The sequence below is a fragment of the Excalfactoria chinensis genome, chromosome 1 (assembly GCF_039878825.1).
Source record: "Excalfactoria chinensis isolate bCotChi1 chromosome 1, bCotChi1.hap2, whole genome shotgun sequence".
In the NCBI taxonomy this organism is placed as follows: domain Eukaryota; kingdom Metazoa; phylum Chordata; class Aves; order Galliformes; family Phasianidae; genus Excalfactoria; species Excalfactoria chinensis.
Genome location: NC_092825.1, coordinates 91085163 through 91109195, shown reverse-complemented (window position 1 = coordinate 91109195; position 24033 = coordinate 91085163). Strand labels below are relative to the sequence as shown.

At 37.9% G+C, this 24033-nt stretch overlaps 1 protein-coding gene across 2 annotated transcripts in view; it reads right to left on the bottom strand.

The window, feature by feature from the left end:
• The window catches only part of ROBO1 (roundabout guidance receptor 1), a 684763-nt gene extending 683496 nt beyond the window's left edge, over positions 1 to 1267 (bottom strand). The window contains exon 1 of one of the 2 annotated variants that reach the window (XM_072346085.1): positions 910 to 1267. The gene's annotated coding sequence lies outside the window, so the exon portion shown is untranslated. Of the gene's footprint in view, positions 1 to 458; positions 571 to 909 lie in introns of those variants that run through there. The other variant, XM_072346162.1, reaches the window with a different exon arrangement.
• Between the last annotated feature and the right edge of the window lie 22766 nt (positions 1268 to 24033).

Below are 24033 nucleotides of genomic sequence, written 5' to 3'. Positions count from 1 at the left end.
CGTCCCCATCCCGTTTTCCAGGTGCGGGCAGCGCATCGAGGCTCGAGGGACACCCGGCGGAGCCCCGCTGCCGCGGCACCTGCGGCCCCTCCACGGGGCCCGGGGGGCGGCGTCCTGCAGCCGCGGCTACGCGCTGGGGCGGCGGTTCCGCGCTGCCCGGGGGCGCTGCCCCGCGGGGCGGGGGCGGACAGGGGATGCGGCACTGCAGCAGCGGCTGCAGAGGAGCGGGAGACCTCCCTCCTCTTCCTCTTCCTCCTCCTCCTCTTTCTCCCCCCTCCCGCCCCGCTGGGGGCCCTCCATTGTGTGGGGAGGCGGCCGCGCACCCGCTGACTGCGCACCCCTTAAGAGTCCCTATGGAGACCAACCCCCCCCCCCCCCATACCTCCCAGAGTGTGGTATCACAGCCCCTCCCGCTCTCCATTTCTTACACCTCTATATAGACATAGAAATATACGCACATGATGCACTCAGTGCACATAACGCCTATATTTCTCCCCCTCCCCGCTGCTTTTCGGTCCCCCCGGAGTCGGCAGAGGGGGGCGGGGCCCCCCGGCCGGGCAGCATCCCTGCGGGCGCGGGGGCGAAACAAAGCCGCCGTTCTGCCACAAGTTGCGGAGCGGAGCCCCGACCGGCGGAGTGTCGCGCAGCCGCCCCGCAGCGGGGGACGCCGGCTGCGCAGCGGCCAAACTTCTTTGTTAATAGCGAGCGAGACGATAAAACGGGATGCCGTCCCGCGGAGCTAACCCCGGCAACTTTCCTCACAATAAACCGCCCCGGTACCTGAGGGAAACTTGTTGGGCCGCTCAGCTCGGCTCTCCCGTATCGCCCTCTCCAATCGCCCCGGGGCCGCCCGCAGCCCGGGGATGCCACCCCCGGCTCCCGCCCCGCGACCGCTCCGCTGGGACTCACCTCGGGGCAGCAGCGCTCAGAGAAGTCGCGGCTCCATCCGGCGGGCGGCCCCGTGCAACTTTCCCTGCACAGAGCGAAGCTACGGATGGGTATCGGTATCGGAGGGAGAGGGAGCGCTTCAGACGACAAGCTGCTGGGGAGGCTTAAATCAAAAGGGGGATGAAACCGGATTTCTTCCCGGTATCAGGACCCTGAAAAACCAAATCCTTCTTCAGAAGAGAATTCTTTCAGACCCGTTATCTGTATTACTATTAATGCGCAGAGCAGGAGGCATTGCATACAAATAGATCCCGGTAGCAGCGTCTATTGGTGGCTGCGGAGGGCCCCTGGGTCCTACTGCTCCGGCGCCGGGAACTACAAAGCGCGGCGGCCGCGCGGGCACGGGTTGAGGAGGGGGGGTGGGGGCCGGGCCCGCTTAATTGATTCGTTACCTCCGTATTGTGGGACGTGTGGCCGTGTTCGGCCGGGAGCGAGCCGCCTGATGAGCGGATGTCATGCAAGCTCCCCTTTCCGAGCTGCTCTCCCAGTGCCTTTGTGCAGCCTGGTGTGAGAAATGCGTGTCCGATTTCAACAAAATAAATCCAGGGCTTTATTTGCCTTAAGCTTGTTGGTTGTTCCTCCCCCCCCCAACTCCCACCCCCCTTCATCCTGCTTTTCTTTCTGTGCTGTGGAAATTATCCATCACGATCCCTAATTATTATGTGGTTACTTCAGTGGTAATTTACTCATTGTGTTTCACTTACCTGTGTCTTGTTCTTTCCTAGGTTATGGCACGTCTCTCTATGCAAAGAGGGAGAAGTGTTATTTAAAAAAAAATAAAAAAAAAATAGACTATTTGTTCTTAATTAAAAGAGATAAATAGAAAGGATGATCAAGACTGGCTTTTTCCATTAAAGAAAAACAATGGAGAGACTGCTAGTTTGCGATATTTTAATGATGGCCCTTGTTGGAAAGAAGAAATCACCAGACTGAAAGAAGTTATCCCATTTGAAAATTCAGGCAGTAAAAAGACCAAAACCAGATACAGCGTTTCTGTATTGACTGCTAAACACGGAGTAAGCGTGAGACAGTAATGGCAAAGGTCAGCAAAACTGAGAACTGAAAACAATGTAGGCACTGGCATATGGGAGATTGGCAGACAGAGCTCAACTTCTATCACTGCCTTGTATGTAATATCCAACATATGCATAGTGTAGGAAGTGCACAGTAGTGGGTTTTAAATTGCAAGTTATTATTGAAATCTTTTAAGTAATGTATGAAGGCTATCTGGAAATACATCCTGTGATACATCATGATGCACAAGGCAGTTAAAGATCCAGTCAGTAGCCACTGCCCTGCACAGAAGAATAGCAGTCGGTGACAAGGGGACATTGCCCTAAAGGTTCTGTGTATAGGGCACTGTTAATGTGGCAATGTCGTTCCACTCAAATTGGGAGCTACCAAGCGCAGATGTTACAACAAATTCATTTTTACAAATATTGAAATGTCAAACTCAGGGCAAAACATTGTTAGCTACAAGCCCATGATTTCACCTGGTTCGTAGGCAGGGAAAGACAAAGTTAAAACAGCATGTAGGGAAATACGACGCTTAAATGCACCTTGCACTCTGAGAATCAACAGTAGTAGTTGAAACATTCTCTGAATGGAGCAGTCTGTGTGCCTTGGAGAGAGCAGCAGAGAGAGGAGCAGAGAATCAGCATTTTTGTGCTTCAGTGCTTCTGACAAGGGAGGCATTACAGCGTCAGTTCAAAGTCAGGTCTCCAGTGCTGTGTTTCAGACCACCTCACAGTTTGTCTGTAAGATCTGGTGCCTTGCTGGAAGAGGATTCCAACTCTTTGTTCTCCAAAAGCTGTTCCTACTTTGGTTTGAGTATTTCACTCCTTAGGTAACAATTATAGCCCAAAGCACTACAGTGTTTCTGTTGTCAGAAAGGATGTGCCGGTGCAATTAATAACCTCCTATGAACCTTACTCTTCAGTTATCACCCTACTTACAGATATCATGTTCTTTCTTTTCAAAAACAAGTTTGCATTTCAGTTATGTTACTTTGAAAACAGGTGACTTACACGCTAGTGAGTAAAACCTGTAATGGAAGATATTGTAGCTGTTTACCATTCAGACCAGTTTTTTGTTTCATTCTTTTATTTTGGGTTCTTTTTTTTTCCCTTTCAGTCTACTTATGACAAATTCCGCTGAACTAAGAGTTCAGCATACACCTTTCACCTGTTACTTCCATGAGCCCTATTGCTTCTACGACAACCTTAAAGACATGTCTGATTAACATCAGTTTTATGTAACAAAATAATGTAAAATAGTGGGTAATTTCCTTCATTTGCAAATTTAGCAAAAATAGTAGATTGGTGTGAGTGCAAATTATAGAAGTGATAATCAACACCATCACAATTAAGAAATTACTGTGGGAAGGAGAGAAATTGCCTTGCCCATTGTAGTGCCTTCAGAGATTAATGAAATATGGCTGTGAAACAGTTTTAACAGATAAATGGGGTGGGTGGTTAAACATCTGAGTTAAGATGATTATTTTGTAGGGAAACAAAACCAAGAGGAATAAATCACAAAGCTGCTCTATTACCACAATTAAAATGCAATTGCTTGATCAATTATCACACTAGCTAATAGCTTGTTAGAAGACAAGCAAATAAATAAAACATTACACTAACCAAAGTTCTTTGAAGTATAACAATATCTATATATCTATATGTTCCTCATTTGTGTGTGTATCTAATACCTGTATCTTTCATAACATTAGCAAGGCCATGCGTGAAATGTTGAGCTATTTATTTGTGCTCTACAAGAAAGCTATCAATGATACATAGTCACGATAAGGCATGCTGTGGTTAAGTATCTAACACAAGCTTAGATTATCAATATGAAACATTTCTAAGTTTTCTAGATATCGAAGACTCTTTGCGTTTTACATGTTTACCAATCAAAGATGTTTTGGAATAGTTTCTTCTTGGAGTAGCTTCCAAAGTCAGTATGTGTGATGACACAATTCTGTTTCCAACTTGTCTTTGGAAAATGATGTTCATGTAGACGTGGGGCATTGTAGGAAGGACATAAAGCCAACAGTGACTGTCATATATCAGCATTACGTTTTTCTATCTCTAGTAATCAGCAAAGCATGCATTCCTATGTAGGAAGGCAAGTGTTAACGTTTGAGTTTGTATGAAATTAAATAACAGCATATAAAGGCAAATAACTTGCTTATCTATACTATGAGTACCATGCGATAGCCCGATCTCAAGTCTGTGGTAGCAAGCTGACTTGTCCCCTTGATCCAAGCTCCTGGTCAAATCTAACACTTATTTCATCTGTGGAAATATTCACACAGTGTAGCTTGAACATGAAGAGGGCAAATGCTTTGTAATGACTATTCAGTGAGAAAAAAACAACTGCATGTATTTATGTTACCAATAGAGACACAGCTTCTGTTAAAAGTTTGGTAAGGTTTGAGAAAAAAAACCCATAAGTTCATTGTGAAATTCAGGGAGTTTCTCACATATAGCTACATAAATAAATGGAAAATAGTGCCTACATCCCATTGCACAGAGGTATGTTGAGGAATTCTTTTTAAGATTTGAATGCTTTGTCCTACACAGAATAGTCACACATTTGGCAAACCTGCTTTGCATTTTACAGGACAAAAGTAATTAGAAAATATATAAGTTTTCTCATATTTAAAATGTGCAATTTATGTGTTGTTAATATGTAGGTATTGCTGCAGTATGCTAATGGAACACAGATTTCTCATTCTGTTGTGGGAACAGAATTTGTGCTCCTGCAGAAGTAGTATAAAGCCTAACAAGGATTTTGTGTACTGTTATTCTCCCAGATTCACTTATGTACTTGGAGATAAATTTTATCCTTGCTTATCTGTGGTCGGTAATGTATTTGAAGAAAAGTCTGAGGGATTACTGCCATTTCATCTCTCCTGGATCAAACTAGATTCTAAAAATGTGGATTCATCCCTTTCTGCCTTTCACATTTATAAAAGCAGAAGGTGCCTTCTGAATATCAGTAAAAAGAAAAATAAGCCCCATACTGATGAGGACAGAAGTTGAATGTCAGGCAGTTCTGCAAGGAAAAGAATAGAAGGATGATTTCTGAAGAACAACAACCTAGAATGGAACTGGATTTTAAAGTTACAATAGAATAATGCATTGGGTCTTTCTCAAGTACCTTGTATTACCCAACTGCCAGCATGTCTAGTAATGAGTTATCAGAAAAGGTAGGAAGGAAATATTGGGAATGGAGAAACAAATGGTAAGAAACTGAGGCTTCAAAAAAAAAAAAACAAACCAAAACAGCTGAATAGGGAAAGTAAAAAATTTTATATATGCACAAGTTACACTATAAAAGTTTGATCAGAATGATCTATACATAGGATTAGACAATAATAAAGAATAACAGTTTTTCTTACAACAGAATTATAAGACAAAGATGCAATTAGATAATGATTTTGTGCAACTCAAGCTGGTAGCAACCATCTCTTATGCCATTCCTTGTGCAGATTATAGTTAGCCCTCCAAGCAATCATTCTATTCCAAAGCTTAAGACACTTCCAGTCTGATTGACAGCTGTTGTTAGCAGATAAGCAATGGTTACAGTTCACAATTCCACTGGCTTTCAGCTGTTTCCATTTTTCTAGAATTTCAGATGCTGCTGCTTTGGGTTGAATTGCATAACTCCTGCTAAAGAGTTAAAAAAACAATGAGATACTTTCAGTATACTGATAACACTGCTTTGTTCATCCATGCAGTACAGTCACATTTTTCTCAAAGAAAGTCTGGAAAGCAACTAAAGAAGAGAATTCTCTAGTAATACTTTTCCTAAATGAATTGTGGACTTGAATCCTTAAGTATTGTATAGTTATTCTATATAGTGTCCACTTAGGGATTTTTTTTAGAGCTTAATAATAAATGTATATATTTTATATATATAAACAAGGATTAAGTCATGTTCTGTCACAGTGCAGACACAAAGAATGAGGGTTAAAATGACTTTGAACAAACTGTAAAAAATGGATCGTATATCCACTTAGTGAGAGCTGCATGGAAAAGATAATGTCAAGAAAAAGCTAAATGAATTAGTGCTATCCAAAGAGTTCAGGGGAGAATAAGAACTTCAAAAGTATTTATCAGAAGAAGGTAAAATGCCAGAGAGAAATTTCTCCAACTAGCAAATTAAGAAGAAAATGAGTACTGAAGAAAATTCAGACACTGAGATCTTCAATATTCTGCATTCTTTTGCCCTTTGTTAAAGGAAAATAAAGTATCATTGTGAACATGTTTTTGATGGTGCTTCTACCAGCAACTGAGAAAGTAAGGTTAAAAAGTGGAATCTATGGAGGATATCCATTCCAGATTACATCACTTTTGGTCTCAAATGAGTCTCAGCATAGGAAGACACAATATTTTTAACTAGAGCCACTTGTATATCTGGGGAGTGGGAAGCCAAGCCGTCTGACCATACAGGTTCTTGAAGGTTTTCCATCTCATTTTCATCCTTAGACCACAACAGTTACACCAACACAGAAATTGATATTTTTGTTTGAAACACAAACTCGGAAATGTTCTTTCTGGGTCATCAAATTCAGCTTTCAGTATTGTACAAAACCTTAACAGTTCCTCTTCTATATAAAATATACTATGTCAAGATGAGATATTAAACTTGAATGAAGGAACTATTTCCTAATGGTGTATAGATAGTGTTGGCTTTAATATAGATGGAAACAGCAGCACTGAAAACATGCAATATTCATATATCCGTTCAAGGCTTAAGGTGTATGTAGACTGTCACAGGTGCCTGAACCTCAGGACTATGTTTCTCACGAGGGCAGGAAGTGCAGACCATGGTTAGAAGCAGAGCAGCTGACATTCAGGTTCAATGAGCTGGACCCTCTATGGAAGTGTATTGGTATCCAGCTGCTGCAGATAAGCAAAACTGAGTGCTGTCCTTTATCTCAGACTGAGTTCTTTTTGGAGAAGCAGTAGATACAAGAAGGGTAGCAATTCTAATTACTCTTTGTTTTGTGTGGGTGTTTTGTTTTTAATACTTGCTAAGAGGTAGTTGGGTAGACAAGGGAGAAAAACATAACTGAAGGTAAGCTGGCTATGTTGTTGGCACTCATACATGTTGTTAATCAATGACTTCTAAGGATGACTCATCCCAGATCATAATTGAAAGCACCTACGTGTTTGGCAAAAGAGATTTTGTCAGGAGCTCAGTAAAAAGCTTCAAAGTTTGTTGAAGGGAGTATTTCAGCTATTCATTAAGGGGCCCAAAATAATTTAGGTGTTTTTGAGGGAAATTTTAACTTCCTACTGAATAGCTGACATCTAGAAAATTAAGACATTTTAACTGTATGTTTATATTCAAGATAACTACTATTGTATATTGCTACTTCTGAATGTTGTCATACTTCTGAATCATCTTAATTTTGGGCTTGGGCTTGGTCTAAGCCGTGCTTCATTTTGGCTTGTGTATTCCATATGTACTGAAAATATTTTTTGAATGTAAAGTAATTCTGAATTACCAGCAGGATATTCTCATATCAGAGCAGAGCAGAATAAGGCTTTTCTTTTTTTTTTTTGCTTTTTTTTTTTTTTTTTTTTTTTTTTTAAATAATTAAACACTCCACTACATTTTACAGGTTGGAAGTAATCATTATAGGCAAAAGATAAGGCAGTTACAACTGTTTACTAACTCTTAATTTATTGTTACTTTAGTATGTAAGAGCTTTCTGAACCTGAACATTTTGAGGTGTGAAACCCTTTCTACTTTATGTATAAAAGGAAACAATTTTGCTCCGGTTACAAAGTTAGGTTAGTTTAACTAAACTAGTTCCATGCTGTTTGACTTCCATTAAACTGGTAAGTGGGTAACCATGTCTAAGGTATTCCTGAGGCATAAAAATCCTGTGGAAGAAGTGAGAAGTAAAGAGGTAGACAGAAAGTAAAAGAACAAGTAAATACATTAGGATGTTCAATGGAATTATGAATATATTATAAAGGATGAAAAAGAGCAGTAAAATATCTGAGAGAACTTGCCACCAACCAGGCTTCCTATATGATTAAAAAGGAACTAAAAAGAACTAAGAGGTTTCTTAATTCATACTATTAATGACTACTCTACAAAATTCATTTAACAAATATTTCACAAGCAGCAGTTCTGAACTTGTAGAGATATTTTAAACACACTACTTGTAAATTATTTAAGAATTTAAGAATTTTTCCCTTTGATTTTGATATACCTTTTTTTTTCTCTGTAATTCTACATGATTCTACTATACCCAGCACTCAAGATATGAAATAATATAAAGATTATTTTTCCTAAAAATGTGTTGTTTTCACCAAAGCCCATAAGAAGATGGGCTTCATTCTCATAAGAAGCTTGTTGAGATTTCAAGTTATTTTTGTGAGCTTGTTTTGGTAATGAAATTGGTGGAGGTTTCCTAGCTTATTCTTGTGTAGCTTCCTGCGTTTTCATTCTTCATTTTTTCTTACGAAGAACCTTGGAGTAATCTGTTTACTAAAAATTATTAAATTCACTTTACACGAAACTGATGAAGAAGTTTCAAAGCCAATAATCATGTTGTTTTACTTTTAAAGAAGTTGTAAGATGGAATTCTTAAGAAGGCGATGTAATGTGGGGGGGAAACATTCTTTCAAATTATTGTAAATATCTTTAAAGTGAATTGTCACAGTTTTGACATCAGCCAATCCATTCCTAAAACATATCCACAAACTTTATCCAAAACGCATAACAGTGAACCACTGAAATTCTTACCCTCACCCCCTCCCACTGCTGCTAAAAAGCAAACACATCTTTGCTCTACTTATAGTCTTCCAGGAGTATCACAAACTGATGATGTTGCTTCAAACATCTTCAAACCTCAGCTTTGCATTTTGTTGTGCATGTTAGCAAAATTATTTTAAATTCTCATTAGGCAGAAGAACTTCATACCAGTTTTGTATTTAAGCAGTTTCAAGATCATATATGGTTTGGGGTTATTGTTTGTTTGTTTCTTTGTTTTTTCAGTTAAGGTTACCAGAGTACAAATTGGTGAATAAGCTCTTATCTATTTCATTTGATTGCATTAGAAATTTTGCTTTCCTTTCCACATCTTTCATCCTCTTCCTTTAATACAGCTAATTGTAAATGAATGAATGAGTATACTGTACTTGGTGCATATGAGTGCTACCGAGATATTAAATATTATTGCATGTATTGGGTAATCATAAATACTTTTGGAAAGATAGCTGAGGCCACACTTGTCTTGCATGGTAATATGCATATGTACGATGGTTGTAAACTGTTTTCAATGAATCTTCCACTTTTAGGTCTAAAAGAAGAAAAAAGATTTATTGTGCATCTTTTCTCTCTTTTATTTTTCTCTCTGATGGGGTGTGAGATCTTTCTGGAATATGTAGCAAAAAGAAATCCAAAACATTTATTTGTGGCATGCCAATGTAAAAACAAACAGAAAACTAAACCTTCTTCCTATTTTACAAGTATCAGATTGAGTTTACCTAATTTGCCTATATTACTGATGAGAGATCTGATGAATAAAGCAACTGTGAAATACCTGAATTAAGTTTTAAACAAAAGACCACAATAAAACTTAGAGTCTTGATATGTGTTGAAAATATCTCAAAGAGTTTCAAGTCTTCATTTTAGTAGAAATCTGATGGAAAAGGAAAAGTGTTCATGAAAAGCAAAGCATTCATAGTTTAAGTGAATTTTAGAATAACACGTGGCCATTTTGATGCATGACCTGCAATGGCTGATGCCTACACTGATACTGAAAGTGCCTGGTTGCACTGCACTATAGCTGGATGTTTGGCTTTCAGTCAGTTATCAGATCACTGGAAGGTGAGTTTTCTTCATGTTAATTGGATTCTGAAACTTTATTTTCTTCTGCAAAGACAGATGTTTAATGGATCAACGAAAATAAATCAGCTTTAGTTTTGAGTAAGGAGACTAGCATTGTTCTCTGCTTTCTAGTGACAAAGTGCACCAAAGTGAGAAAGCAACAGCTTTATCCTGCACAAGCTATGTGCAGCATACATTTTGCTGTGAAGTGAGTTGTATCATAGCTAAACTATATCATCCTCTACACCCACCATTTCTCAAGGGCCCCCCAGAGAGCTCTAATGGGGATTATTATTACGTTATTTATGTAGCATTGCACAGTATCTGGATATGGATAAAATAATCCTTTGAAGAGATATGCAGTTTGAAAATCTAGATTCACAAATACGACACAGAAACATGTTTTGAACAATGACTTTATGTTTAATCTTGCCTAAAACAGATTAGTCTCTTTCTTTCCTAAGCTTCAGTTTAGACACACTAGCCACAGATGGGACTTGCAAAATCTTTAATATGCATTTGTGTATGCTTAAATTATATACAGCAGAAGCTTCATTTGGCTGCAGCTCTTGTTTGTAAAATTTATACTTGCTGGTTCAATTCAAACCAAATTTCAATCACTTCAGTGATTTTAACATCTTTTAATAAACAACCATAATGAGAAAGTTATCTGAACTGTAACTGACAGGTCTGAGAGTTGTCTAGGATCTGGAGGCTTTGGGACTCAGTCTGCTGTTGGGCTAGATGATCTTTGCAGTCTTTTCCAACCTTAACATTGTTATGATTCTGTAAATCCATCAGAATACTTAGGTGCATAGTGTACTTGGGAACACTAGTTCTCAACACTACTATAATAGTAGTTTCAATTAATAGATGTTAGTGGACTGTTAGTATACCTTAAAAACTTAAAACGATAGAATTATCTCAAGTTGGAAGGGAACCATAGGCATAATAGAGTCCATCTCCAGGCTCCAACAGCATCATCCAAAAATTAAGACAATGAGTGCATTGTCCAGAAGCTTCTTGACCTACAACAAGCTCAGCACTGTGACTTGTGTGGGTCATGAGTGCAAAGCATATACTAACCTCTAATCACCTAGGAATTTCTACAATATTAAAAGAACTGAAAGAAAGCAACATAATGAGTTGGTCACTGTTCTCTTCAGCTCAGAGATATGAACAGATATCTATTGGATTTTCATGTAGATTGCCTCAGTCTGCATTTCCGTTCTATTTTTTTATTCCTATTGGTGTTAAATGGGTACATAATACTCACACGGCTGTAACAATGAGCTTCCAGGCTTACTTATTTTGTTTTATAATTCAGCATTATAGTGGAATGAAAAGCAAATATTTTGCTATAATACTTATGCTAATTGACTTTTAATGTTGCTCTATTTTCTAGTTACTCACCAGCAGTCTCCCAAGTTTAATAAAGCTCAAAACATTTAATTTTATTGCTTTGGTCTATTGATTATCACTAAGAACAATGTGATCTGTTGCCTTTGCCTTGTTGATTGCCTGAATTATTTTAAAGAAAGAGAGATGTGCATTAGGAGAATCTCATGCAATAAAAAGATGTCACTTCTATGCATAACTCATGACTATTGCAAAAAAACCACAAACCTTTAATCTCAGACTTGCAAAGGAAAGAAATTTTATTATTTCATGACTGAGCTCAGTATTCCCTCAGGCTCTACACCACCATTTAGGTTTCTCTTTCTTGATTTTTATTGCCAGCATAAGCTTATTTAAAACAATGAATAACATGCTGTCTACTTTGAGGCAAGAGATACTAAATAATACCTCAGAACCCTACCAGATTAATCGAGGACAGTTATATCAGTTAACTTATGAAGGAAAACCTGTCTGTTACAAAGAAATAACAAACATAAGGACAATATAAGATTGCATCCATTCTTCCATTAAGAAATAAATATTTTATTCTCTGATTATGTGGCTGTGAAGAGTATGAAGACTGAAATTAGCCATTCACAGGGAATGACAGGTGAGTTTTTTAGCAAATTTAATCAAAGCAAGAACATAATCTTCAATGGCTCGCCACAGTACAATAGATTCTGTACCTCAGAGTACAGCGGTATACATTAAATATCTACTAATCACGTGTTTCAAAAAAGCTTGTAATTTCAGACAAATGCATAGAGCTCTTTTTGTTGTACAGTTAATTCTTTAAAAAGTTGCCGTGTTATTGGCCATTATATCAATTCTCTGTAAAGTAAAAAAATTCCAGGCATTGTGGCATCAGACATGTTACTTTCAACGACTCCATAGAAACTATCCTCTAGTGAATCAGTCAATGTAATCTTTTCCTTAGTGAACTGAAATAAATCACAAATTTTCATACTAACTTTACTTTTTAGTGTATCAATTCGTATATCTCCAAGTTTTTAGATAAGTGTGTACCATGCTTAACGGGGACCCCTCAATTTTCCAGAAAGTATCTACATAGCTGCAACTTCATAGGGTTTACACTAGGAATATCAGTTGAATTCACTGGAGAGATGAAAAAGGATCTGACAATGTGTCATCCAGGAATTTTACTACTGGGAAAGTAAATAAAAGCAGATGTGTGCAGAATGGGGTGGTGGCTGTTATTCCATTCTCTATATTTTTAAGAAAACGTGTTTTGTTTCCATTTTTCTGGGATATCAGTATTTGCCAGTGACTTGCCCTATTACTATGTGTTGTTAAACCTGAAGAATGCAGAATCAGTTTTAGTGACTGTAAAGTTTCCAAAGGTTAGGTAATTGGATGTGCTAACAATTCTGTTGTAATTATCCCTCTCACCTCAGTCAAGTTAAATTTTGATCTTTAAAATGAAATTGTCAGTAAAACGTAAGTTGAGCTGGTATTGTTCTGGATACAACTTTTAATTAAAAAAATCATTAAAATCTCATAAACAGTTACAGAATTTTGTATGTCCAAAATAGGTTCTATGCCTTAATTTTAGGCTACTCTTCTGATCAGTGTTAAGTATTTAGTTTCATACAACATAGGTTTAAAAGTGAATTTCAGAACCCTCCTTGTAATTATTTTTGCATATATATTAGCTCATACATTTGTGAAGAAATTGCAAAAAGATAACAAGTTGTAGGCAACTCAGGAGACTTCTTGGTCCAGGTATTAGCCAATCCAAACAATGGAAAAATGTAACTGGATTTTTTGATAACCAATACAGATGAGCTCATTAAAGACTGCAGACAGTCTGGACAGTAGTGACCAAACCCTACTTGAGTTTGTCATCTCAAAGAACGTGGGCCTGGCGAAGAGCAGTCAGGACCCTGAACTTCAGTAGGGTGAAATTCTGTCTGTTTAGGAAATTACTGAATGGGATCCCCTGGGAAACTATCCTTAGGGCCATAAGAACTGAGCAGAGCTCTCAGATCTTTAAGAACACCTTTCTGATAGCAAAAGGGCTCTCTATCCCCCAGAGCAAATTATCAAGCAGAGGAGGTGGAAAATAGTATGGCAAAGCAAGCACTTACTTATCAAACTGAGGGAAAAGAAGGTAATGTATGGGCATTGGAAGCAGGGATGTGTGGGCTGAAAATAGGATAGCACAGGCACAGGCTGCCCAGAGAACCTGTAGATACCGCATCTATGGAGTTGTTCAAGGCCAAGGTGGATGGAGCCCTGAGCAGCCTGCTCTGGAGGGTGGCAGCCCTGATCACAGCAGGGGGTGAAAACTGTGTGAGCTTTAAGGTCACTTCCAACACAAGTCAATCTATGATTCAGAGTTTTCTGTGTGTTCAAACTCAGGGGAATTGAGATAACCTTCTTTTTCAGTAGGGCTTATTTTTTAGCTTCACATCTCCAACTGTATCCAAACTTAATCTAAGCAGAAAGGCTATTTCTCTTTCTGCTTTTAAAGCTGTGTTATTTTCAGCCATGCACCTTCCTTTATCTGAATCACCAGTGTCACTGCCAGCACAGGGGACTCAGGAAAAATGAACAATGAACAGAGAAATAAAGCATCATGGACTTGCAATCAAATAAAATGCAAGCATGATATAAAATACCTCAGCTAAGCACTTTTCCTTGAGATAAACTGCTTTGGGGCAGACAAATTAGCCCTTGAGAACTGAGCTTCTGGCCAGTGTGGCTCTAAAGTATCAGGTAATCTATTGTGGACACATTGCCAGCTTGTGTTCTGGATAATGTTTGAATCATGTTAGTTTTTGTAGCCTCCCTCAAGAAATCATTCTTACCAGATATTTCAGGAGGAAGGCTTTTGAGTATGAATGGCATATCAGGCCGTGGTTATAAAAAGACATTGACTGTTTAATATATATACATATATATATTAGGAATTTTTGGCTGTGTGTTGTATGTGTAAATGTTTGCAATTTTTGTTTAGCTCCTTTTGTTTTTTGAAATAAAATTTTAATTGAAAAGTACCCAATAAATCACAGCAGCACTTTGCAGTTTGAAACAAACTTTTCTTTAAAGATGACACTTAAATGTTAACACTGTGTTGTTTTGTACTGGAGAAAAATGTTTTATTAGGTCTTATTAAAGATTGTTTTCTTTGTTGCTTATAAATTTGGAAATAGTTAAATTGAGGACACAGGTTCTTGATTCCTATGTGTATCTTTCTCTGTGAAATAAATTACATTTTTCAGGAAAGAAATGTGTCTTTTAATATTATGAGGGCTACTCTGAAAGTAATACTTTCTACTTTATTCTGTTGGCCCACAGCATCAGAGGCAGATGTTGATGGTATGGCAGTAGAGCTAGGATCTTCTCACCAATATCCCATTACATGTCGTTGCTGTGTAACAGACAGAAGCAGAGGGGCAGTCTGGCAGAATGATGTCGGACACAAAAGTGTGTGAAGCAAACGTATGTGACTGAATTGCTCCAAGTGTAAAATGGCACACATTGACAATCATTGACTCTTGCTGAACACTTCAGGAGACCAAGCTGTAGATATGAGCACAGCGAAGCAGTAGGTGGTACATTTCAGTAGAGCGGACAGTGACAGCAGGTCATCTCTACTGGTTTACAATTATAAAATACTTAAGTGCTTTAAAGTGTTGAACTTTTAAAATTTCTGTAGTGTATCTAGTGGAACACCAGGGGTACCTATATATTTTTGTCAATGACTTAGGATTTTCCAACCGATACATATAAATTAACATAGTCCATAAGACAGAAGTTAAACATGATGCAACACTGCATGACAAACTGTCCATAAAAGAACTGCAAAACCATGAGATTAGATTCAAACTTTTTTTTTATCCCATGAGAATTGGGTAAGGATAATTGCTTCCTGGTGCCTCTATTTCCCTGTTTGTAAAACAGAAGGAATCATGCCTTTAAGAAAGCAGTCTGCCTGCCTGTTATGTCAACTTCATTGTCAAACTGAATCTGCATTATTCCTGTGGTATGCTCACCCTTGTGTTAACTCTTCTCTCACCTTTGCATGTCACTTTGCATTTTCCACTCAAACACATCAATGTGAATGTTGAGCCAAACTGCCAAGGACTGTTTTTGTGGTACATGTCAGGCAGCACGCGCCCACTCAAGGGTGTTGAGGCTGCTGCTTGATTCCTCTGTCTTTTTGAATCAGATGTTTCAAAGAGGTGAGAAGTGAGGGTGAGGGTAGGAAGAAAAAAGCAAGGTCCAGATCTCTTCTCCTTGGCGCTCCAAGGCAGAGGGATAAAGAAGTGCATAGACACATTATCAGCAGGCTCAAGTGTGTGTATGTGTGGTTTTAAATAAAATAAAATAAAATGAAATGAAATAAACTCCCAGATCACCAGCTTAGTTATCTATGTGCTCTGAGATCTCTATGGTGCTTTAGTAGCTGTGATGAGTAACTTCTGGTCACATAGTGCAAAAAGAGCAAATTTGATACCACAAGTTCTGAGAAAATTGAGGCTGGTGCTGGCATTAAGGGGACTGTCAGGCCTGGAAATTAAGGGCTTGGTGGTGAGCTCATGCTTTCAAAGAAGCTTTCATGTTGCCCCTTTGCTCTGTGGTCATCACTGGTTTGAAGCATTTCTGAGACTTTTCATATATTGGGCAGTGAGTAGTAAGAAACTGCAAGTAAAAAAGTGGTGAAATTCTCAATTTAGTACAACTCTCCCCTCCCTCCCCTCCTCCCTCTCCTCTTCCTTTCCCTTTCTCTTTTGAGTGTGTGTGGAACTAATTAATAACAACTAGCTTTTATCAGCAATCTTAAAATATTCTTATAGGAAGGGTGTTTCTTTCTTCCACTGGGAAACTGAATTGAAGGGTGATTAAATGATTTTTCTTAGTTCATCAGAGGCAGAGTCAGAGAGAAAGCTTTCATTTATGAGATGCTGACCTCTATTCACTAGCTTACTGCACTGTCAGAAATATGATAAAATTCTGAGATACAGTTCTATTTCCCATTACTATGTTAGTTCTAAGAGTACTCCCTTTTCCAGGTACATTATGTAAAGGATATTATTTAGGAGCTTATATCACTCTCTAGCTTGTTTGTCCTACAAAGCCTTTGCTCCTCTTAATAACTTTACCATGATTTGAAACATTAGTTAAAACATTTGTCTTAGAGTATTCTTAATGTAGTGAGATTTTTCTATCTGTTGGCAGCATCCTTCCTTGAGATTTAATTTAATAATGGGTTTAAATAGTGTCCAAATGGATTAATATCAGTCTTTCAGGTTTGTCGTACTCTGTTGGAGTTGATACACAGTTTAAAATCAGGGCTTTTCTGCTTCTTGCTCTCTCTCATATATTTTCACTCTTTTATTTGAGTGATTTTCAAATCTAAAAGAACAAATGTGATTGCTTTCCAGGCTGAAATGGAGAATCAGTTATCTCATGAAATAAGTAGACAACTGAGACTGATATTTTTCTTCTTGGAAGGACGACAGTTAAATTGTTATTGATCAGAGCAATGTTCAGTTCGGGGAAAAAAAATAAGGATAAATTAAAACTTATTTGCTGAGACTCTGCAAACAATTTTTATATATAACAGTACTACCAGAAAAATCTATGTCTGCTGAAAGCCATCAGGTTTTGTTAACTCTGTAAAGCTCTCAAATTTTGAAATACCTATTATTAAAGGATAACATTAAACCCTAATTAATTAAAAGTTAAATTAATGGAAGAAAGTCTTAAGGCCTTCAATTTTTTAAACAAATACTTCTAGAATTAAGATTAAGCACTTAGTTTTTATTACCACTGACGTAATACAAAGGTTAAGATCAAGAAGTGTTTGTGGTTGGCAGGATCATCCTGGAGGCGAAAGCTTCCACCCATTCCATGGGTTTATTTCTGTTTTGGAGACTCTTGCCCTGTTGGACAGTAGGTGCTAGTATATCTGAAAGATGTTAATGCCCTTTGCTAAGCCATGACATGATAGTGACACTCTCATTAAGAGCAGTGCTTAAAATATATTTCATCCTGTAGGCTTATTGTAATGTTGACCTAGATGTATGCAAAAAAATTCAGAGTAACAAATAAACAAAAAGTTTTCTCCATTAAAAGTGACCCTAAAGGCCCAATGTTTGCTTAGCTTTCCTTTCTGTTACAAAATAAATAAATAAATAAAGTCACCTGATTTTCGATATCTAGGTTGTTTTCCTTGTGACAACTAAGCTGGATGTGAATATCTTTCAACAATTTCAAAATATCAGTAATAGTGCTGTTTTATTTCTAGCATGTAAAAAAAGCAATCTTAAAACACTGCTTTGGTACCACACATTTGTGGTAAGTTATCTTCCTGAAAAGCTTGCAAGTAAGTATGAAAATATTCCCAGAAGAGATCTTTCCTTTTCATTCTAAAGAGGGTGAGGATTTGAGTTCACATACCTTCATTTTACTTTTTTTTTTTTTCTTTTAATTTTCCTCCCTGTGACTCATATTACTGTTTATTCTTTCATCCCACCTCTACTTTTCCTTTACCACTGTGTTCTTAATACACTGTGCACATGTATGTTATGACTCCCTTGTTCTTTCCTCTGAAGCATCTGGAGTAGATTAGCGTGGGTGAGTTTGTTCTCCACCTAAATTAAAGATGAAAACTTGTGCTTTTCAGTGATTCCATCCAAAATTGGTAGAATCCATCCCTTTTATCAATTTCACTGTTGGACTATAATGCGGGTCATTAGATACACACACCTTTATTTGGAGAGGGGGGAGGGGACGAAGGGGGAGGAAAGCACAGACATGGTCTGACCTTTCATGAGGTGGAACTTTGTGTCTGTAAAGCTTAGTATTTTCCTGAAACAGAGAAGAAATGAGGGAAGAGGGAAAGGGGAAATTAAAAAGAACTACTAGATTTCTTAGTGAGTTATGATATTTTGGGGTCTTGTGTCTGATCTTTAACACTGCATATAGTCAGTAGCTATGAGCCTCCTTTGTGCTTAAATAAAGGACTGCAATAGGTTGCTCAGGTTTAAAGAGGTCTTTTGCTCCTCTTCTTCTTTTAAACACCTCTGTTTCCTTGGATACTGATAGCTACCCAAAAGAAGCTTGAAATATTTTGTAATCTGATCTGATGGCCACCACAGTTACAGTTTTGAATCAAATGACCTTGTTTTAATGGAGTTCTCAACAATGTGTTCAGAGAAGTCTGAGCTGTTTTTCATCTGAGGGCACACAGTATACTATTGCAAAGATACATTGATATAAATGAATGGTTATGAGAGTTTTATGACCCACTCATTTCTTTAATATCTTAAGTAGGATGAGGCAATTGGCTGACTAATGAGATCTTAATGGGAGTAGTGGTCTGAGTGAGGGGAGTATAACTATCTTCATTTAGTCTGAATCTGTCCTGCTTATAAATTTCTTGCAGGGAGCTTATTGTTATTATTATTCCTTTTTTTTTTTTTTTTTTTTTTTTTTTTTTTTTTTTAACACTACGGAGCTGTACTGACCAGTTCATGCACTGATTTGGGAAACAGAAAGACAACAACAACAGAGATAGTAATCTTAGCAGAAACAAGCATTATTGGTGAATGTTTTGAAGGGGACTGCGTATTTTCAGGGAAAAAAAGGAAAAAATCTCTTCTATCAGAAAACAGAACTTTTAAGTATCTGTGACCCTAAGAACAAATCTTATACGTATTTTTCATTAATTAGGGTACATAGCTTTCCTTTAAATTTTCTGTCAGCAATATGAAACATAAAAAAGTTGCATGGTGAAATAAATCTTGGTTGCATATAGATTTTTTATGCACATTCTCTAGTTGTATCTTTGAATCCACTCCTATTTCTTCCTATCACTATTTTTTTTCTGCCTTCTGACAGGAAGAGCTCTTCAGTTAAACATTTATTTTAGCTGATGTATATTTTCTACATTAATAAATACTATTGCAGTCCTTTCCACATGGTTCCTTATATATATATATATATATATTTCTGTTAGGAGCTGAGTATCATAGCTTTAAGTATCATAGTTTATATTCATCTTCATTTTTCATTTCCCTGTTGGTCTAAAATGGCTTTCACAGACATTTCTCTTACTGCTATGTGTATTTTAAATTTTAACGTCTTCAAACCAATTAGACTAAACTGCCCCAGTTCCCTCAGTCTCTCCTCATAGGGCATATTCTCCAAGCCCTTCACAAGCCTTATTGCCCTTCTTTGGTCCTGCTCCAGCACCTCAGTGTCCTTTCCGTACTGAGGTGCCCAAAACTGAACACAGTACTTGAGGTGAGGTCTCACCAATGCCGAGTACAGGGGCAGGATGACTTCCCTAGTCCTTCTCACCACACCATTCCTGATACAAGCCAGGATGCCATTGGCCTTCTTGGCACACTGCTGGCTTCTTGACCTAGGCACACTGCTGGCTCATATTCAGCCAACTGTCCATCAGCGCACCAAGATACCTTTCAATCAGGCAGCTTTCCAGCCACACCTCCACAAGCCTGTAGGGTTGCCTGGGGTTGTTGTGACCAAAATGCAGGACCCAACACTTGGTCCTATTGAAACTCATGCCATTAACCTTGGCCCATTGGTCCAGTCTATCCAGGTCCCCCTGTAGTGCCTTTCTCCCCTCAGGCAGATCAACATTCCCTCCTGAAAACTTATTGAGGGTGCACTCAGTCTCCTCATCAAGATCATTAATAAAAATGTTAAATAGACTTGGCACCAGTACTGAGCCCTGGATGACACTGCTTGTGACCAGCCACCAACTGGATTTAACTACACTGACCACAACAGTTTGGGCCCTGTCATCCAGACTGTCTTTCACCCTGGGGAGTGTATGCCCATCTAGACCATGGGCAGCCAGCTTCTCCACGAGAATGTTATGGGGGACATTGTCAAAGGCCTTACTGAAATACAAGTAGACCACATCGACAACCTTACCTTCATCCACTAAGCGGGTCACCTTGTCATAGAATGAAATAAGGTTTGTCAGACAGGATCTACCACTCCTAAACCCATGCTGACTGGATCCCCTGGTTGAACTTTAACTGGTCCATGATGGCTTCCAAGATTATCCATTCCATAACCTTCCCAAGCACTGAGGTGAGACTGATAGGCCTGTAGCTACCAGGATCATCTTTCCAGCCCTTTTTGAAGATGGGTGTCATGTTTGCCTGTCTCCAGTCCACTGGGACATTCCCAGTTAGCCATGACTGATGAAGAACGATGGAAAGTGTCTTGGCAACTACATCCACCAACTCCCTCAGCACTATAGGGTGCAAACCATCTGGTCCAATGGATTTGTGAGAATCCAGCTTTTGGAGCAGGTCCAAAACCATCTCATCATGGATAAGGGTCTATTCTGTTCCCCATCCGTATTTACTAGATCAGGGGCCTGTGTTTTCAGTGGGTAACAAGTCTTACTATTAAAAACTGAGGCAAAGAAGGCATTAAGTACCTCAGCCTTATCCTGATCCTTGGTCACTAAGTTGCCCTTGGCATCCAACAAGGAATGGAGATTCTCCCTAACCCTCTTCTTGTTGTTGATGTATTTCTAGGAATATTTTTTGTTTTCCTTTACCTTAGTGGACAAGTTCAGTTCTAGCTGGGCTTTGGCTTTTCTAATTTTCTCCCTGCACAGCTGCACTACATACCTATAATCAATTGTTTCACCCAGACATTTTGGGAAGCACTATTTGGATGATGTACAATGCATTTTGGAAAGTGAGGTATGGGGCATTTGCTCTGCTGTCGGAGGTGTCTGCTGGAGTGTTTCTGCTGAGTTGTGCAGATTTGTGCTTCTCTTCTATAAGGGTGGACTAGTTGCATTTGGGGCCTATTGTATATTGTGGAGTTTCATGATAAATTGGAGCTGTTTGATAGGCTGAGGCTTCTGGATAACCTATTTTAAGACTGAAACTTCTACCATGGGCTGCAACTTTTTAATGGTTTCTTTTTTGTTAATAAAAAAATAAAAATGAGAAGGGTAAAAATCATCTTAGATAGCTCAGTGACTTTACAGCAGTTCATCTAGTGTTTTATGTACTTGGACATTGGATAAGTACAATGGTATTTAAAGGGTGTATCGTAGTTTGTTCTATGTGGAAAAAAATGAAGTTAGTATGGTGAATTAGTACAACTACTACTGCTATTCTTATCATAATATCAGTAAGTAATGACTCTTGGTTCAAAATAATTTTAAACTTCTTTTTATATAGTTGGAAAGATTAGCCTGGACAAAGTCTTGATAGTTTTCTACTAAAATTTCCAATTATGAAGACAACTTTGTCCTATAGGAGGCTCAGAGCTCTTCAGTCTAAACTGTTTATTTATTTATTTATTTATTTATTTATTTATTTCTCTCTTTAGAAGGACAGCTTAGGTATAGACTACTACAACTATGTAAGGGAAAAAGACACATAGTTATTTTTTTTAAAAGATTGTTGTAGTGCACAATCCCAGAGCTGCTTGTCAGCCTTATTGATGTAATCCTTCTGTTTCAGGATTACTACCTTCTTTCTTTTGTCTGCTAGTTTAATTACTATTTGATGGGAATGGACACTATGGATTTTCTCTCTGAAGGATAAGCACCTTTTCCTCCTCTACAACACTCTCTGTTCCATAGTCAGAAAGCATCTTTCTTACAGATGTTCTAATATATAAGCTTAAATTTGTTTTCAACTTGTGGGAGGCTTTATAATTTCTTTCAAAGCAGAAGATGGGCTAGAGTATTTAAGAGTATCTTTGCTTTTTTCTACCCTTCTGCTTTGTCCCCCTATGCCTCTCCCCCACTAAAGGGTGTTATCTTTTGTCCTAATTCTTGTCTTTGCTTGGGTGGGGATCTATTCATCCTAAATATGATGTTAAAGTACAATTATAATAGATTCCAAGTACAGACAGGTCATCAACAATCTGATACATTTGAAATTGAAAATAAATTAAAGGAAATAGATTTATCATAGTTGTCAAACTGGTGAAAGTAGAAGTGTTTGACAACAGCAAGATTTTCTGTATCCAGAAAGTCATTAATGTGCAGATCCTGTAGTTATGCTCAGGTGCCTTCCAATAGTCAGTGTCATTCTATTTTTCTGGAAATTTAGGCCATTTACAATGATCTTTTTTTTTTTTTTTGCTTGTGTGATGGTTTTTGTTTTTTTTTTTTTTTTTGCCTTGATCCTATTCTTCACACTCAGAACAAGCACGTATTATTGTAGTATCTGGTGGAATCAGTGTTACAGGCAGATCATTATTTGGTCTTCAACCTTTATCAAGTGACCTAGTCCAGGGAATTAAAAATAATTTCTGTGGTACCTCCTTGGGTGACACTTTGATGATCAATCACAAAACTGTACGATGTGTTCATTTTTCTCTGTAATTACAGATTTATATTGCTTGTAGCTGTACATGCTAATTGCCTGTTTAAAGTGAAACTGGTTTACATATTATATCTTTAAAATATATGACTGTCTGATTCCACTCCTATCAGTGGAATGCTGTAGTCTTCCAAGACTGCTTTGTTTTGGCGCTCTGTTCAGAACTCTGTTTCTCAGACTTCTTGACAGCCACCTCTCAGCGTTGCCAAGCTGCCTATCTTTAATTTCAGGAAGGAAACACTGATAGTTTTCTCTGCGAGTGTTGATGATTTTCTTCAGAGACATGTTCCAGACAATGCCTCAAACATTTCAAAAGGAAATACTCCGTATATCACATTAGTTGATGGGGGTTCCTTCATCATCAAGAGTAAGATCAAACCTATTAGTATAAATCACGATTACTGGAAATGTTTATTTTACACACGTGACAAGCACAAAATTGCAATATGACTATTTAAATATCACCTGTATTTAGGAACATTGGATTCATGATGCATTCCTGATGTTGTAGTAGACGTAAACTGGTTTACTGATTCAACTGATTCAATGGAGCTGATTTATGTTGGTTAAGGAACTGGTCTGTTATGTTTTGTTTATGTTATCCTGTAAGAGGAAAATAACAAGGAGTAAATTTATAAACTCTTGTCTCCTTAAATACACCATCAAATATATATATAAAAGTTAATTAATAATTCTGTATAACAAAGCAAGCTTGGCTGTCATGTAAGATGGAATGCACGCATAATGGACAAGATAGAAAAACAAATTATAAAAAGGGCAGATTCAGCAACACCTCAACCTCAATAAGGTCTTAAAATTCATTCAAACTTACCACTGGGAGTTTTGTGGGAATGTCTTCATTTTTACAGTGGAAATAAATAAAATTTGAGAATATTATGAGATGCATTATGATAACTAACCAAATATCAAATAAAAAAAGGGCCCTCAACCACATTAGCACAGTCACCTACAAAAACTTCTGTGTTTGCTTGATGTGGTTCCACCTCTCTAAATATTTCAATCCTGATAAAATGTTTGATATCTGACAAAAGGAAGAATTATTAGAATGTGTCTTCTTTAATCAGTGATGATGAGAAAGTCGCATTTTACTGGAGAATCACAAACATTAGATATTTAAGATGGTAAGTTTTAATGCTTTTGTGTGTGAAGTAGAATTAGTTAGAAGTTTAAAATTAATCATGCCCTCAGGAATTACTGAACTGATGTCTAGAATGAGACAAACAGATAACTAGTACAGTTATATTTGTTTTTCTGTACTTTTCAGGAAAACAAAGTTCTATGTCCTTGGGCATCATTTTGGATTGAGTTCCATTATTATAGTTCTCCTCTGTGTAACTGTTGAAAATTCGTATGTTAGTACATTACTGTTACTTTAACAGAAGTTTTAATTTTAATAAATTATTTTAAAAAGCAAAGTGATTAAATTTTAGAATTATATCTAGGC